Below are 14,338 nucleotides of genomic sequence, written 5' to 3'. Positions count from 1 at the left end.
TTCCCTTTCCCTTTCCCTTCCCCTCTGGATGCCAGGCTGCTGCTCCCAGGGCACTGTGCATAGGACACGCAGAGTAACGGGTGGTACTGCACTACCATCCTGAACCTGCACTAATGCTATAGCTGAACAGCCTTGCTTCTTGCAGTGCAATTCCTAACACAAAATATTTGTTCTTCAGTAACAGGACATGTTTTGATTTAGTTTATGTTGCTAGGGAATAGATTTAAGGTATATTGAAAAAGCAGCTTTATTCAATAGCAGTCACTACAGGAAGAGTTATTGCAAAATAATTACTGTAGTGTAGTTATATGGTAATTATACTGGTGTAATTGATGAACCTTCCCAGTGCAGAAAAACCCTTACTACTAAAAGGAAAAAGAAATTCTACTTTTCCTGTCTTTAAAAAATGGTTTATTGCCCAGTCAAAATATATGAGCAAGGAGTTTGATAGAGAAATTTAGGCCAGAGGGGGAGAGATCTCTACAGCATAATTAATCTTGATCCATCTAGAGTCCAGCGTGAAAGGCAGAGTAAATTCTGGGATATAATTAAGCTTTAGTTCAAAATCCTAAACTCAAATTGCATTCCGTGCCCTGTTGTACCCCTCTGCACGTTTCACTGATGAAATCACAACACATGTGGTGCTGCTATCCCCCAGGTCCCAGGCCCATTTGCTGCAGAGGAAGCTCTTATCCCCACGGGATGCCGACCTTCTCCTGCCAGTTCTCGCTGTGCGGGGCAGCCCGTCACTTTGTGTGCAGCCACACTGCGTTCAGAGGGGCAAAGAGCGCAGGCCATGAGCAAACCCAGGACTGCCCATGGCTGTCAGCACACGGGAGGGAAGCAGGGCTGAGCCAGGAGCTGGTGAGACCGCTGGGAACCTTTAGGCAGCAGCTGCTAACGGTGCTGCTCTTTGCCCTCCTGCTCGCATCTGCGTTAACGTTTGAGAGATTTGCTGTTGTCCAGGAAGATAAGGGGTTTAAACCTGGTGCTTTGTGTGCAGTGGAGACATGCTCATGGAGTTGCTCCCCCTCCTGCAGCCCCTCTGTTGCATGGCCTGAAATTCCAGCCGGGTCACCCTTACTTCAGCCCACGTGTCTGCGGCATCCCGGGGTGTTGCTTGCTGGTGGACAAGCACAGCTGTGTTTAATCTGCTCGGAGTCAGGATGCACACTGGTCCGAAGTGTCACAAAGGCATCAAAGTGCCACATCTTTACATTACCTTCCCGTAGTACCTTTTTATACCCCAATGCCACAATTTGGTAATTGCTACTTATTGTAGGTGAAGGGCACTATCAGATGAAATTAGGTTCTGCTAATATTTGAATGTAAGACAAAAGAAGAAAAGAACCAAGGTTTGAAGAATAAAAGAGAGAAGCCCCTCTTATCAAAAGGTCTGTCCTATTCATTAAAACCACGGTAAATAGGGGGATTAAATTCTTACTTTCTTCAGTGTGGAAGGAGCAATTATGCTGATGAAGGTGGCCTTACCTCAGCTTGTACCAAAATACATGGTGTGTTGCCGGGGATTTGGTGCACCCAGTGAACCTGAGCTCTGAGAAGAACAGCCAATAATGAGATGCTGCACCCTCTGCACACCTGCTCTCCTTCCTTGCTCTGTACCTTCTCTGAAATGTGTGCTCCTTCCAAGCTCTGCAGCCAGGTGCTGGGGCAGCCAGGACACGGTGCTGCTCACCCAGACATGGGAGAGGTTCCGGGGCCTTTGGGCAGCGCCAGGCTTGGTCTGACCCCAGGGCAGGCAGCCGGAGTCCCACATCCATCCTGTGTGCCCAGCACAGCGGGACAGCGGGACAGAGGATGGCGTCACCCAGCAGCCACGGTCATGTCCGGGCCCGAGCGGTGCCTTCCTTCTAACAGGGTATGAGGATGACATGGGGCTGTATGCTTCAATGAAAAATACGTTCTCTTTCTTTGTAAGCTCAGAAACCATATGTGTTTGGATAGCGGGCTTCCCACTGCTTCCCATCTTCTGCAGGGATGCAAAGCTCCGGAGCCTTCTTTCCAGGAATTCCGGTTTGCTGTGGTTTTAATGAAGGCTTCCCGCAGCTCTCAGTGCCGCCGGTGCTCGTGCAGTGGGTTCTCATTGCTAACGTGCAGAGAAGGAAGAGAATTTACATTTTCAAAGTGAGTTCGAAATTAGTTTAAATATTGATGCAATTTCCTAAAAAGCTTTGAAATTAAACCTATTTGTCATACCAGGGAAAAAAACCACCGAGCCAGGAAAAAGGTCAACGGCATTTCATTACAGGCAGAACTTTTCTTCTCGGCATTGCTCCCGCACTGAATGCCACGTATTGCCATTAAAGAAAAGTCGTTAAGCAGATCCAGCATCAGACACACCTTCTGCTCAGTCAATAATATGGTGTGCCATTGCGCATACCTGAATTATTACCATCATTTTAAATACAATTAGAACCATTTATTGTGGAGTTTCTTGAATCACCATAGAAAGGTTCTATAATAGATGCTCATACGTCAGACCAGAGAAATTTTGATAGGAGGTAGTGATTAGAGAATGAATTGTCATTGCTACGTAAAATGACAAATCATCTATTTTTTCTTAATTGTAATCAAAACCATGCGGGTTTGCAGTTCGGTCCCACTTCTCTTGCAGCTATGAGCAATTACCCAGTTTGTTCCACAGCATTTACTTCTGTTCAATTTTGTGAAGAAACGGACAACAATTATTTAAGCAAATAAAAGGGAAATATCCCAGCCTTGCTTATGGCATTTTCCTCCTTTTCTCTCTCTTTCTTTTTGCCAGCACAGAAGCATTACAAAGGGAAACAGGCGTATTCCTTCCCCTTCTCAATGCAATAATGGGAAATGGAAAACAGCTGAAGTATTCTAAGTCTGGAAAAAATTATTTGTTTAAAATGTTTCTGTAAAATCCTTTTCCTAAGAATTTTCAGTGGGATTTCTGTCGAATTTAGTCTTAAACGTTAGATGTTCCAATGGCAATTTTAGCTCTTTTAAGTTGTCTCTGTGGCTTAAAAGTCCTGCCAGTGGTTGTACCAGCTCCTGAAGATGCACTGGTTTTCCTTTGAACAGCTATTTCTGAGGGAGCCACTCAAGTTCATTTCTCATGCCCACGGCTGGGAGGGGAAGGGAGGAAGGAAACCAACGAATGTTGCAGAGTTCATCTTCTGTGCTTTCTTTTCTTTCTTTCTTTTTTTTTTTTTTTTTTGCTTTTTTTTGCAGGGGGAGGGAGCAGAGGGGGTTGTTTGCTCTGAGTTTTTTGTTGCTTTAATGGTCTTGCAGAAGCTGCAGTGCAAATCTGGGCTCTGGGAAAGCAGCAGGGCGCTGTCAGGGTGCTCGCCCCATCCAGAGCTGACCTTGCTGCTGCACTGCCCTGCACACTCCTCCACCAGCAAGCACTTCAGCTTCCCCCGGCTGCATCTCTGCACAGGGGCACAGAGCAAGCACTCGCCCACAGGACACGGCCCAGGCGCTGCGAGCCCCTCAGCATCATGGGGGCACGGAGCAGAGCGGCCCTGCTCGCGGCGCAGGCCTCATGCAGGCTGATCCAGCGGCCCAGGCCTCATGCAGGCTGATCCAGCAGCGCAGGCCTCATGCAGGCTGATCCAGCAGCGCAGGCCTCATGCAGGCTGATCCAGCGGCCCAGGCCTCATGCAGGCTGATCCAGCAGCCCAGGCTTCATGCAGGCTGATCCAGTGGCGCAGGCCTCATGCAGGCTGATCCAGCAGAGCCCTGCTCAGCCGGAGCTCTGCGCCGCCCATCTCTGTCTGCCTGAGAGACACTTTGGTCTTTTTTTCTAGAGGAAAAAAACAAAAGCATGTTCCCTGGAGAAGGCAAGGCAGACCCCCACGCCTATTTGCATAGAACTCATTTCTGCATCGCCCTGCTATGGGAGGTGCTAAAGAAACAGTGTTTATCCCGGAAAGGTCAGTGCCACGAGCAGGAGGCTTGCACTGGGCATTGCTGCTACAGCACGCTGTCTGACTGTGCTGGAAGAAGATAACTTCCACCCTCTGATGTCTGCAAACTTTAGTTAAATTTGTCTGGTGTTTGTTATGAACAACTGACTCGCTAAGCCTCCGACAATCCACTGCTGAGGGCAATCTGATGCAGTTTTTTGCTCATAATACAAGGAAGAAGATTATCAGGAAATAATATTTTCATGACAAGCGATGTTATGCAGCAAGCACAAAGACTGCAGGCTCTGCACTCTGACTTGGTTATCTTGTAAGGCAATATTATGCCAAAGTCTTCCCTAGCCACTACATCAAATGTGGAGGAAAAACACAAATCTCCTCATCCATATTAAAACGGGAAAATCCGAAGTGCAGCAAAGAAGCAGGGACGCGGCACCGCCACGGATTGCCACCATTAGCACAGCACCTGCAGCAGTGGGGCTGCTGGGAATGGTGGGGGGAAAAACTAATAAGAGTTCAGCTCCAAATCAGGTTAGATCCTCCAATTAATTCCAATGCATCTCTTCAGCTTTAATTACTGCAGGTCAGCGCTGCTTTCATCACAGCAGGCTGGCACTGCATTGCATCACACAGAGCCCTCCACCTCCGCCCGCCCTCAGTGTCCCACCCCAGGGCCAGGCTGGCGGCTGCCACCGAGCAGGTGGGGGTGGCCAAGTCCCGTGCCTGCGTCCCCCCCATCCCCTCCTTGCTGGCGCTGAGGGGGCTCAGGGGGCGGGGGATCCATGGGATTTGGCTGGCATGGTGTTTGCACAGAAGACAGGATGCTATTTTCAGTGGCACCTCCTCCCTGCCCTCCTCTTCTAGGAGCTCCTTGCATCCGTCCGCGTAAGCTCGTGCATTCCTAAATCATTTTCAGATTTTGTATTAATTTTTTAATCATCTGGATATGAATGATTAATAAATGTTTAACGGCTCATGAAATATTTATCATGTTTCCCTATGGTAGGCGCTCCATCTTCGCTTGTTATCACTAGTGGGAATGAAAAATGTCTACAAGGCTGCAGAGTGAGGACGCAGCCTGGCACCTGCCTCATGCACAGCTCTTGCTTTTTTTTGGAGCACACGGTCTGAAGTGGAAAAATAGGTGAGAAATCCTGATTAATGCTGAAGAGCCAACGTATCTGCACTGGAACAACTCAGCTGCCTAGGAACAGTTCAGATCAAGGATTCGGCTGTGATCATTTCCAGACAGCAAGGACAGAGAGTGGGATGCGCAGCAGTGTGTGCCTGCTGCAGGTGGATAGCCCTTCTCTGAAATGATCACTCTTCTTACTGTTTTTAGTGCTTATTTTTGCACTGAATTATCTCACAGAGTGACATCTCTCAGGTAGGTGAGTCACTGTCATCAAATTACCAGAAACATTCCTTCCCCGTGTTTCTTCTCCCGGGAGAAGCTGCCAGCCTGGCCCCCCCTGCACCCCACACGTCCCCCTGCCATCAGCAGCACAGCCTCGGCCTCGGACCCGCTCTGCACCAGGAGAGCTCCCAGCCTTGCAGCCCCAGCACTGGGCTCCATTGCCACGTCCCCATGGCTGCTCCAGGGCACAGGGTCTGGATGGAGCCTGACCTACAGGAAGCAGCAGAGCCCCGCGCCAGCTCTGCCTGCTGCCTCAGCCCTGCCCCTGCCCCTGGCAGCATGCAGAGAGCGCCAGGTCCGGTTCATCTCCAAAGATCTTTACCAGTGGAGAGAGCTTGCAATGTGTGAAAATAAGTGAAAGAATGAAGAAATGCACAGAGGAAGGCTTTCGATCTGATAAATCTGTTCCTAAAACACTATTAAATGTTTCTCCTTTGAAATAATCATATCCACACTGGAGACAGGACCAGTGAGCAGGACCCAGGATCTAGCAAGTGGCTGGGTAGGACTGATATCCTTCGGTCTTCTGGAAACAGGGTAGCGCCTATTTAAAAGAGCTGTGAATGGAAACAAAAACATTTTAGCATTGTAGCTAAACATTTGTACATTGTAGCTCAACGTTGTAGCAAACATTTGTAGGGACAAACCCGTACAGCATGTTAGCTATAGCACAAACTCCTGAAGGTGCTCAGAGGTTGCTGAGAGAGCAGAAGAGCGTCCTGTGACCCCTGTGCCGGACCAGCCAGCCTGGAGCCTCTTTCATGCTTGGGATGCTCCTCATGTAACTTCAATCTGCCCAGGTAACTTGTGCCTGCACATGGCATTGTACACACGGGTACGTATTTAGTTTGCACGACGTTGTGACAGGTGGGAAATCTGCGTGTCCATTGGCATTCATTGAAACAGGAGCATTCTCAAGCTAGTCCAAAATTGCATTTGCATTTGCGTGTGGAGGCTTTTCCTAAATACCGTCTTCATTTTTCACTTGATCAAATGGTTGAACTCCTTGCAACGTGGAGTGAAGCTGAGTGCAAACTCCAGGCAGGTGCGGTACTTCCTGAGATGGGACACTTCACCTGGACAGTACAGAGGATTGACTCGGACCTAGAATGGCTTGTTTAAAATGTGTATAAACTTACTTCAGCAGACCTAATCTGTTCAGTTACCGCGTTTCCTTTACCCATTACGGCACACAGCCCAAATATAATCAAAGCCGGAAGGTTTGACTATTATTCTCAAACTTTCTATTCCGAGGATATTCAGAAAAATCGTATCGCAAAACCATTCAGAATGAAAAGTCAGAGTGTAAAATTTGATATCTCTGCCCAGGTGAATGGCTTTTTTTTTTAATAAGAAGCAAGTATTTGCATTTGTAAGTAAACAAGGAGTGTTAAAAGGTAAAACTCTGAAGAACTTGTCACCCAAAGTCACTGGCTTTTCGGGTAGAAACAAATACCCTCCAGAAGAAAATAAGATTGATTTACAGAAGCGCAGTGTGTTTATGGATAAATTATATTCCCTCCACAGCTCTGACTTTTCTTTATTTTTAACTCTCCCCTCAGATCAGACGTCTTTCTGTTTGTCAATACAGTTAGCTAATTTAATTAATATTTATCAGGACTACATGAATGACAAATGGCTCCGCTTACTGCGGGGATTTGGTTATCCTTGGCAACTCAGAGTAACAATTACTACTATTAAAAAGAAATAATTGCCCTAAGTGACAATTCAGCACATAATCAGGCTGTGCATAATTTCATCTAGTACATTGTATTATGTCACATTATGTCAAAAAAGAGATCTGAATCATAAACTAAAAGGCAAAGTCACTTCTGCGCTTTTGCCGCGGGAAGGAAGCGTGCTGGCTAAATCAGCCGTTCAGAAATAATTGGTGCAGAGAAATGACTCCGTCCCCGTGCCACCAGCTGCGGGTGCCACCCGGTGTCCCCGTGCCCCTGCCCTGCTCTGTAGCCCACACCGAGCCGTCGATGGGCTGTGGAGGGCACACACCATGGGGAGCGGAGGAGCACGCTGTGCCTGCCCTGCTGCCCCGTGTCACCAACACGCCCCCAGGAATGCCACGTTAGGGGTAAGCACTGATAGCTGCCCAGGCTGTTTATAGAGATGTACTTTAAGATGACTCCAAGGCGGATGCTTCTCCTTCTCTGGAACAGCTGCCCTGACAGGTGGGGAATGTCCTGTGGGGATACGCAGCCCCCTGGATGCATTCCTGTGCACCCTGCCCTGGGGAATTGCTGCTGCAGGGGATTGTGCTGGGGGAGCTCCAGAGATCCCTCCCAGCCCCTGCGGTTCTGTGGTTCTGGGATTCTCTTTGTACACTATGGACCCATAAGAACCATTTTCTTGTAGCTAGAGCAGCTCTTCAGGCAGGAGACGTCGTCCTCAGCCACCTGCAGAAGGTGGCAGCTGCTGTGAGCTGTGCCCCAACTTTTCAAAGGAAAAAATGGAGGTGGCTGCTGACCCCTGTGCTACCTCCGCCAGGCGCAGCTCAAACCCTTTTCCAGCTGCATGCAACAAGGAGTTTGCAGGCATTGACGAGGATTTCCTTCTCTCCTGTGCCAACGCACACCAGCTGCTTTCATCACTTGCAACTTTGCTCTGTTTTCCCTCCCTCCCAGCATTCCCAGCTCCATCCGTGTCCCTGCAGAACGCACCCACCCCTGGGGATGTGCCATGCGTGGCCCTGACTCAGATCCATGTGGGGCCATGACCCCCGGGTGCTGCTGCTCCCTGGTTGGTGTTTATCTGCGTGAGCACTTTTCACCCCATCTCACGTCAATTCCTGAAATGGGGAAAATAGGTACCGCTACTACCCCGATTGCATCTATTCGTTTTCTTAGGGTTTTCTTATTGCCTGCATCCATTACACTAAAAATAACCGTGATGAGCTCATTTAATTTTAGCCTATGAGTCTCAGTATGAATATTTATAACACTCCACATTATAAATGCATAAAAGTTCCAGGCTCTGAAAACGTGATGGCAGACCCCAGGGGAATAGAAACTGCTTTTTTTTTTTTTATTATTTTTGTGGTTTTTTTCTTTTGTCCAATTTCAATCCAGTTTCACTCATCCTGGGCTCCCAATGTGACGCCTAGCACTGACTGTTTAAACTTCTTAAAAGACTTTATGGTGTTTTGTGCTCAATGAACACAAACTAAGTTTGCATGCAAAGAAAAGAGAATGTTTCAAGAGGAATTCCCTATGAGCTTATGTGAGGAAATCACACATATTGATGGTACCTTTCTGTTCACTTCTGGCTTTCTTGTCCTTTTTGTTTCCAAGCACATGTGCAATTTCACATGTGAGCGGCCACTGCCAAAGCCAAGTTCCAAGCCCACTTCAGACACACCGCCTGCTCCCTGCTGCCCCAGATCTGCTGGCTCCAGCAGGGTCTCAGGAAACTGAGTCCCACAGGAGCTCTCTGAGCTCTGCTCCGAGGGCTGAGCAGTGCAGCTGGGCAGAGCTGGCCCGTGTGTGGTGACAGACATCGTACGTGGTGACAGGCATGGTGCATGGTGACAGATATGGTGCATGGTGACAGATATGGTGCATGGTGACAGGCATGGTGCATGGTGACAGGCATGGTGCATGGTGACAGATATGGTGCATGGTGACAGGCATGGTGCACAGCTGCAGTGCCCTACCAGTCCACAGCTTCTACCTGGGTCTGGCTTTGCGGAGCCACACTCCTGAGTGGTAAAATGTGGGCTGACAGGGGACAGCAAGACAATTAGATTCTAACCGGGAAAGAAGTCTCACTGTAGCCTATTTGCATGTGTAAAGGCTGTTCAGGAATAGCCAGGTGGGCTTCTGCAAGGAGACATCTGCTCCAAATATTTTCTGTACCATTGCACTGGATGCATGAAGCAGATGAAGATGCCTGGAATGCTCCAGGGCTTAAACTATTCTCCTGCTAGAAGCATTTGGAGAATATTTCCCGGAGGCAAGGTTTTGTGCACTTAAGCTCCCAAGCACAAGTTCCCAAAGCAGCAGCTCATGGCTCTCAGGGACCCCTGCCTTAGCAGGACATGCCTGGCTCCTGCACGTGCCACCGCATCTGCCCACCTCCCCACACCCACACCTCTGCTTTCCTCTTGAAAGTGATCTCAGCAGAGAGGAGATGTGTCCTCTTCTTCGACTCAATCATTTCTGTTCCATCAGAGCACGGCACATTTATGGCGGATCAGCCAATTGGAGTGAGGTTGTTTAGTACTTGAGCATAAAAGCCAGGATATGATAAACTCTTGAATTAAATCCTTTTCCTTTATAGGTCACTTGGAAGAGACAAGTTATAAAATGAAACAGGGAAAGCGAGGGGCTAGCAGGCTCTGTGACTCAGGTATCAGAGAAATAGAGAGAAACGTGACAAATTTTAAAGCAGCGTATGCATGCTACATCCACAAATCCTGTTAACAAATAATAGGATTTGTGCGGAGAACCCTATGTATTTCTCAGAGAAAAAACTTATAAAGGAAAGCATGGTCTAACAGAACTCATTTCTTAATCTAACTTTGTGTGGCAGGATCTGCCCTTTCGTAATGCTCTACTCTTTTGGAATGTTGGCAGTTCTGCTAAGAGCACTCTAGAATCACAGAATCATGGAATCATAGAAAGTGCCCTGCTTTGAGAAACACGTTCCCTTTTGTCGTGTACCCGTCCCTGCAGGGCAGCAGGAGCCCTGGCGCAGGCAGTCGGGGCTCAGCAGCGCTCTCCAGCCCTGAGATGCGTTTTGGGCATGTTCCCTGCTTGCCTGCATTCCCTGCTCTCTCGTGCTTCTGTTGTCTGGAATTTTCCCCCATTACTGTGCGCTTGGGTATGGTTCATGAGCAGCAGAAGCAGGGTGCCCTGCAGTGCCAGCTGGCAGCCTGGGATGGGCAGCGAGGAGACCTGCAGCTTGTCCCGGGGGGGCACCAAGAGCCCCTCCTCTATCCCATGGGGTGCTGGGCAGAGTCCGGGTGCCGCTTTCCACCCGCAGGAGGAGAACACTGCAGAAGAGACAGAGGCTGCTGCTGCTCTCCTCTCTCCTTTCTTCTGCCACTGCTCTGGCGCTGGGCAATGGCTCAGAAATGGGGCTGAAAAAGAACTGAAACGCATCCACCTCAGGAGCCTGCGGGAAGGCAGAGAACAAGACAGCTGTGAAGGGCCCTAGGGCTGCTCCCTTCCTCCCCCCAGCACAGCACATCTGCAGGGCCTGGCATCCCCCAGCTCCCTCCCCTCTGACATCTGTCCATCCCTTCCCGCTGGCTCTCCCACCCAGAGCTGAGAGAGCCATGGAGCTCCTGGGGTGCGACACAAGAGTTCTGTGTCTCAGACACTAATGCAAATCAATACAAGCGTGGCAACAGATGATGACCTCTCTATAGGTTTAGGAATTTTACATCCTTCCTTTTTCTCTGCTTTTTATAATGTCTAATTACCTGATCTATAGTTCCAAGTAAGAATCAATCGGACTATATTACAACAAATTATTATTAATTCTCTTTTTCAGAAAGGATCAGAAAGTTATTGAATATGACACTTCTAATTACATAAAGAAAATTAGCTTTCTATTAGATCTTGAGAGCTAGGAGCCAATCCATTACCGAGGCTCAGGTTCATATTCTGCTGAGGATGTAATCCTTTATTTTCCACACATTTAGGGTTTTTTCCAGCCCTTCGCAGTGAGGCTTTGTCCTTAGCACTGCGCCTTGGCTCTGATGTTTGTAAGACCGCACTCTGGCTGCACAGTGTTAGATGTGCAGAGAGATGTGCTCCATGGGACTCTCTACAGCGTGCTGTTGCTCCCATTTGCGGTGTGTTCCATCTGATTAGCTGGATATTAATGTATTAAATGTTCTTTCCCAGTAGCACCTATGATTTTTCTAATTTAATAAAGGGTTTTGTGTTTTCCTGAGGTACCAGGGGAGGAATGTGGAAGCTGTAGCACACTGCTCTGCCTGGAGAAGTGCAGCCTTTCTCGGATTGCTGCCAGCAGTCAATGCCTGCAGGGCACTGGCCTTCTCTCCTCCAGAAAAACTCTTGGTCCCGCTTTTCTCCCTCCCCGCTCACTGCTCAGGATACTCTCTGGATCTTCATCTCACTTGCTAAAATTAGGTGTCCACTGCCATGGTAAGTGTGGGATAAGAAACACCTGGGGCTGGCACATCCTGTAGAACTTCCACCAGAGCTCTGAAGCTACAGCAGGGAGACAGGGAACGTTTTGTAGGGCATCCCAAACAGAAATCGATGCCTTACATGTGGCAGCTGAAATCAGCCCCTAGCTTTTCTCACCTGTCCACCTCACCCATGATTTTATCGTCTTGTGCTTTGACACTGATGACTTCTTCCCCCGTATGGAGTAAGGTTGTAGGTGCCCATGCCTGCTGACAAAGCTCATTGGTACAAGACAAACGTCTTACGTGGGTTCCCAGCTTCATGCTCCCCCCGTTCTGCGGTGCCTGCAGAACCTGACACTGAGATACATTACTCGTTCTCTTAATATCCTTCCTGACAGTCTTACTTGCTGAAAAATCAGGCTACGAGAAAGTATGAATGAGTAATGGACTATGAAACACCAAAATAAGCTTTTTTTTTATCTAGTCTCTTCTGTGGTCACCTTGTATCCTGTGCAGCACAAACTAAAATGAGCTACAAAAGCTACAGCACAAGGTCAAGGAGACAGAGACCACAGAGCCTGGATCCGGGTCCGCACTGTGCACATTACTCAGCCGTCCTGGAGGCACCTCTCCAATAATCCCCCCCTGCACACACACACAGTTTCCAGTAGCAGAGCTAAACCCAGCTTGGTAGAGTTACTCAGGAAAGCTCAGAGCTAAACCAAGATGACTGGTGAAAGAAAAAAGCTGAGGTTCCTGCTGAGGGGCTGCCAGCAGCAGGGGCAACCCATGGCAGCACAGTGATGTCCTGGCCCCTTCCTATGGACACGGGGCATCACAGGCAGCTGGGAGAGGTCTGCGTGCCCAAGTCTGGGTCACTGCATATGGTTTCACCATGTAACTGCTTCAAGGGGTTTTGAAAACCCAAATCTTTAATTACTTCGGTGGTCCTGGGTTTCATCACAAGAGTATTACTTTAATTAAGAAAATTCCTTTTTTTTTTTTCTTTTAGGCTGTGTTCACCACCTTCCGTGGTCTCTCATTTTTTGTCAGCTGTGCTTGAAGATCTGACACTGCTGAAAGTGTTGGAACGGGGAAAAGTGGAGGAGATGAGCATCCTTTAATCAGTGGGCAACTGTGGCAAGAGGGGACAGGCAATAATGGAGAAAAGAAATCAGAAAAATAACTGTGCTTTTAATGTGTCTGTGGAAGGGAAGCGTGATACACGGGCACACTGCTTCATTTATTATGCACAAGATACAGCATGCTGAGCTGCTAATGAGATCGCAATTTGGAGGTTTGGGAAGTGCTGGCTGTGCTCATGCCTGCAAGAATCAATGACAACCAAGGAGTGAAGTTTCACAAGGCATCCGAGTGAGAATTAGGGAAACTGCTGTGCCCGGATGAGACGGCGGGGTCAGGCGGCAGAGCCCCCGTGCCTCACAAAGCTCAACACTGTGAAATGTGCGTTCAGTGCCTGCCAAACTGAGCAAAGAGGGACTGGAAACGACCACGGGGTGGAACCCCCGTGTTCCACGTTGACTTGGCTTGGTGCATGCAGCACCGGACAGAGCGACAGATGGAGATGGGTGGGAAAAACACAAATGGAAAATTGTGAGCGGAGGAGAAAATACCTCACGCAATCCTGAGTAACTTCCCTGAAGAAGGAAAGAATGAACGTGCTTTGAGTACAAAGGCAGAGAGACACAGCTTCCCTGCTTCCCCTGATGCAAAAATGCCTAACCGTTCTCATTTCCGAGTCGGAACTTCATAAATACTTGAATTTCTCAAGTTCCCACTGTTTAATGTTTGCGTTCCAAGAAAATTTGTGTGAACATCGCCTTGCATGAAACGCTCTCCAAACAAACTTTGGCATCTGTGACTGCTCGCCCCGCTGTGGAATAAAGCCGGTGTGATCTGACTTGCTCTGTCTGTTGTGAGCAAGTAATGCTCCCAGATTATTTATGTGAAAAACCAGCAACGCTGAGTTGAGTACCTCTGCAGACAAAAAGTTTTGCTTGTGGCTATTAAAGAAGCCGAATAAAATAAATCACTTAAGCTGAATAAATCATTGATTACGGGTTACACGAGTGCTCTTCATTACTGGCTCCCCGGTGAGGCGAGGAGGACATTTTTATGTGAGCTGACTGTTCCATTTGCAGCCTGAATCTGGCCCCAGGGCTTCCCAGAAATAGGTTCCTGGGAGGAAAAACGAAGGTGGGCAGTGAGTCAGCCCGCAGCACACAGCGCTACGACCTGCGCCAGTCACTCCTGGTGGCCAGGTGGGAGTGCCAGGGATGCTGTGCCAGCACTGCGCGGCTGGGGTGCTTCCCGCACACACCCAGGGATGGATCCTCCTCTGCCCTGTGCCCCAGGCGCCCCTGGGTGCTGCGAGCAGCCTCCAGCTCCCAGCCCTGTGCTGGGATCACTGGGCACAATGGAAGAGACAGATGAGGCCGGGTGGCTCAGTGACCTCTGCACCTCACCCTGCTGCCAGGCGGCCCAGAACGTGCAATAGATAATATGCATTCATTTCAGCCTTGGATCAAGGAAGTGCATGCATAAAAACTGAGGCCCCTTACCGCTTCTGGATTGATGAGGCAGTCTCAAAATCGGAGGCTGTCTCTGGCAAGAGAGAGCAAAAAGCTGCTGGCAAAAAGGTATTAACTTCACTATGCTGCATTTTATGAGGTAACAAAGAGTGTCTTGGTTCTGTGCCTTGAAAGTAAATAGAACAATATTTCAGTCCTCCTTATTCAGTTGTCCAAATGCACATAACCGATTTTTGCAGATAAGGATTTATGTTCGCTTGTCAGCAACTAATAAAGTAGAGCAATTGAGACTGCCATTTATTTCAGTGCTGTTGCCTTTGCTTCGGTATCCTTG

This window comes from Numida meleagris, chromosome 6 (genome assembly GCF_002078875.1).
Source record: "Numida meleagris isolate 19003 breed g44 Domestic line chromosome 6, NumMel1.0, whole genome shotgun sequence".
Classification (NCBI taxonomy): Eukaryota; Metazoa; Chordata; class Aves; order Galliformes; family Numididae; genus Numida; species Numida meleagris.
Note: the sequence above shows the minus strand (reverse complement) of the source record.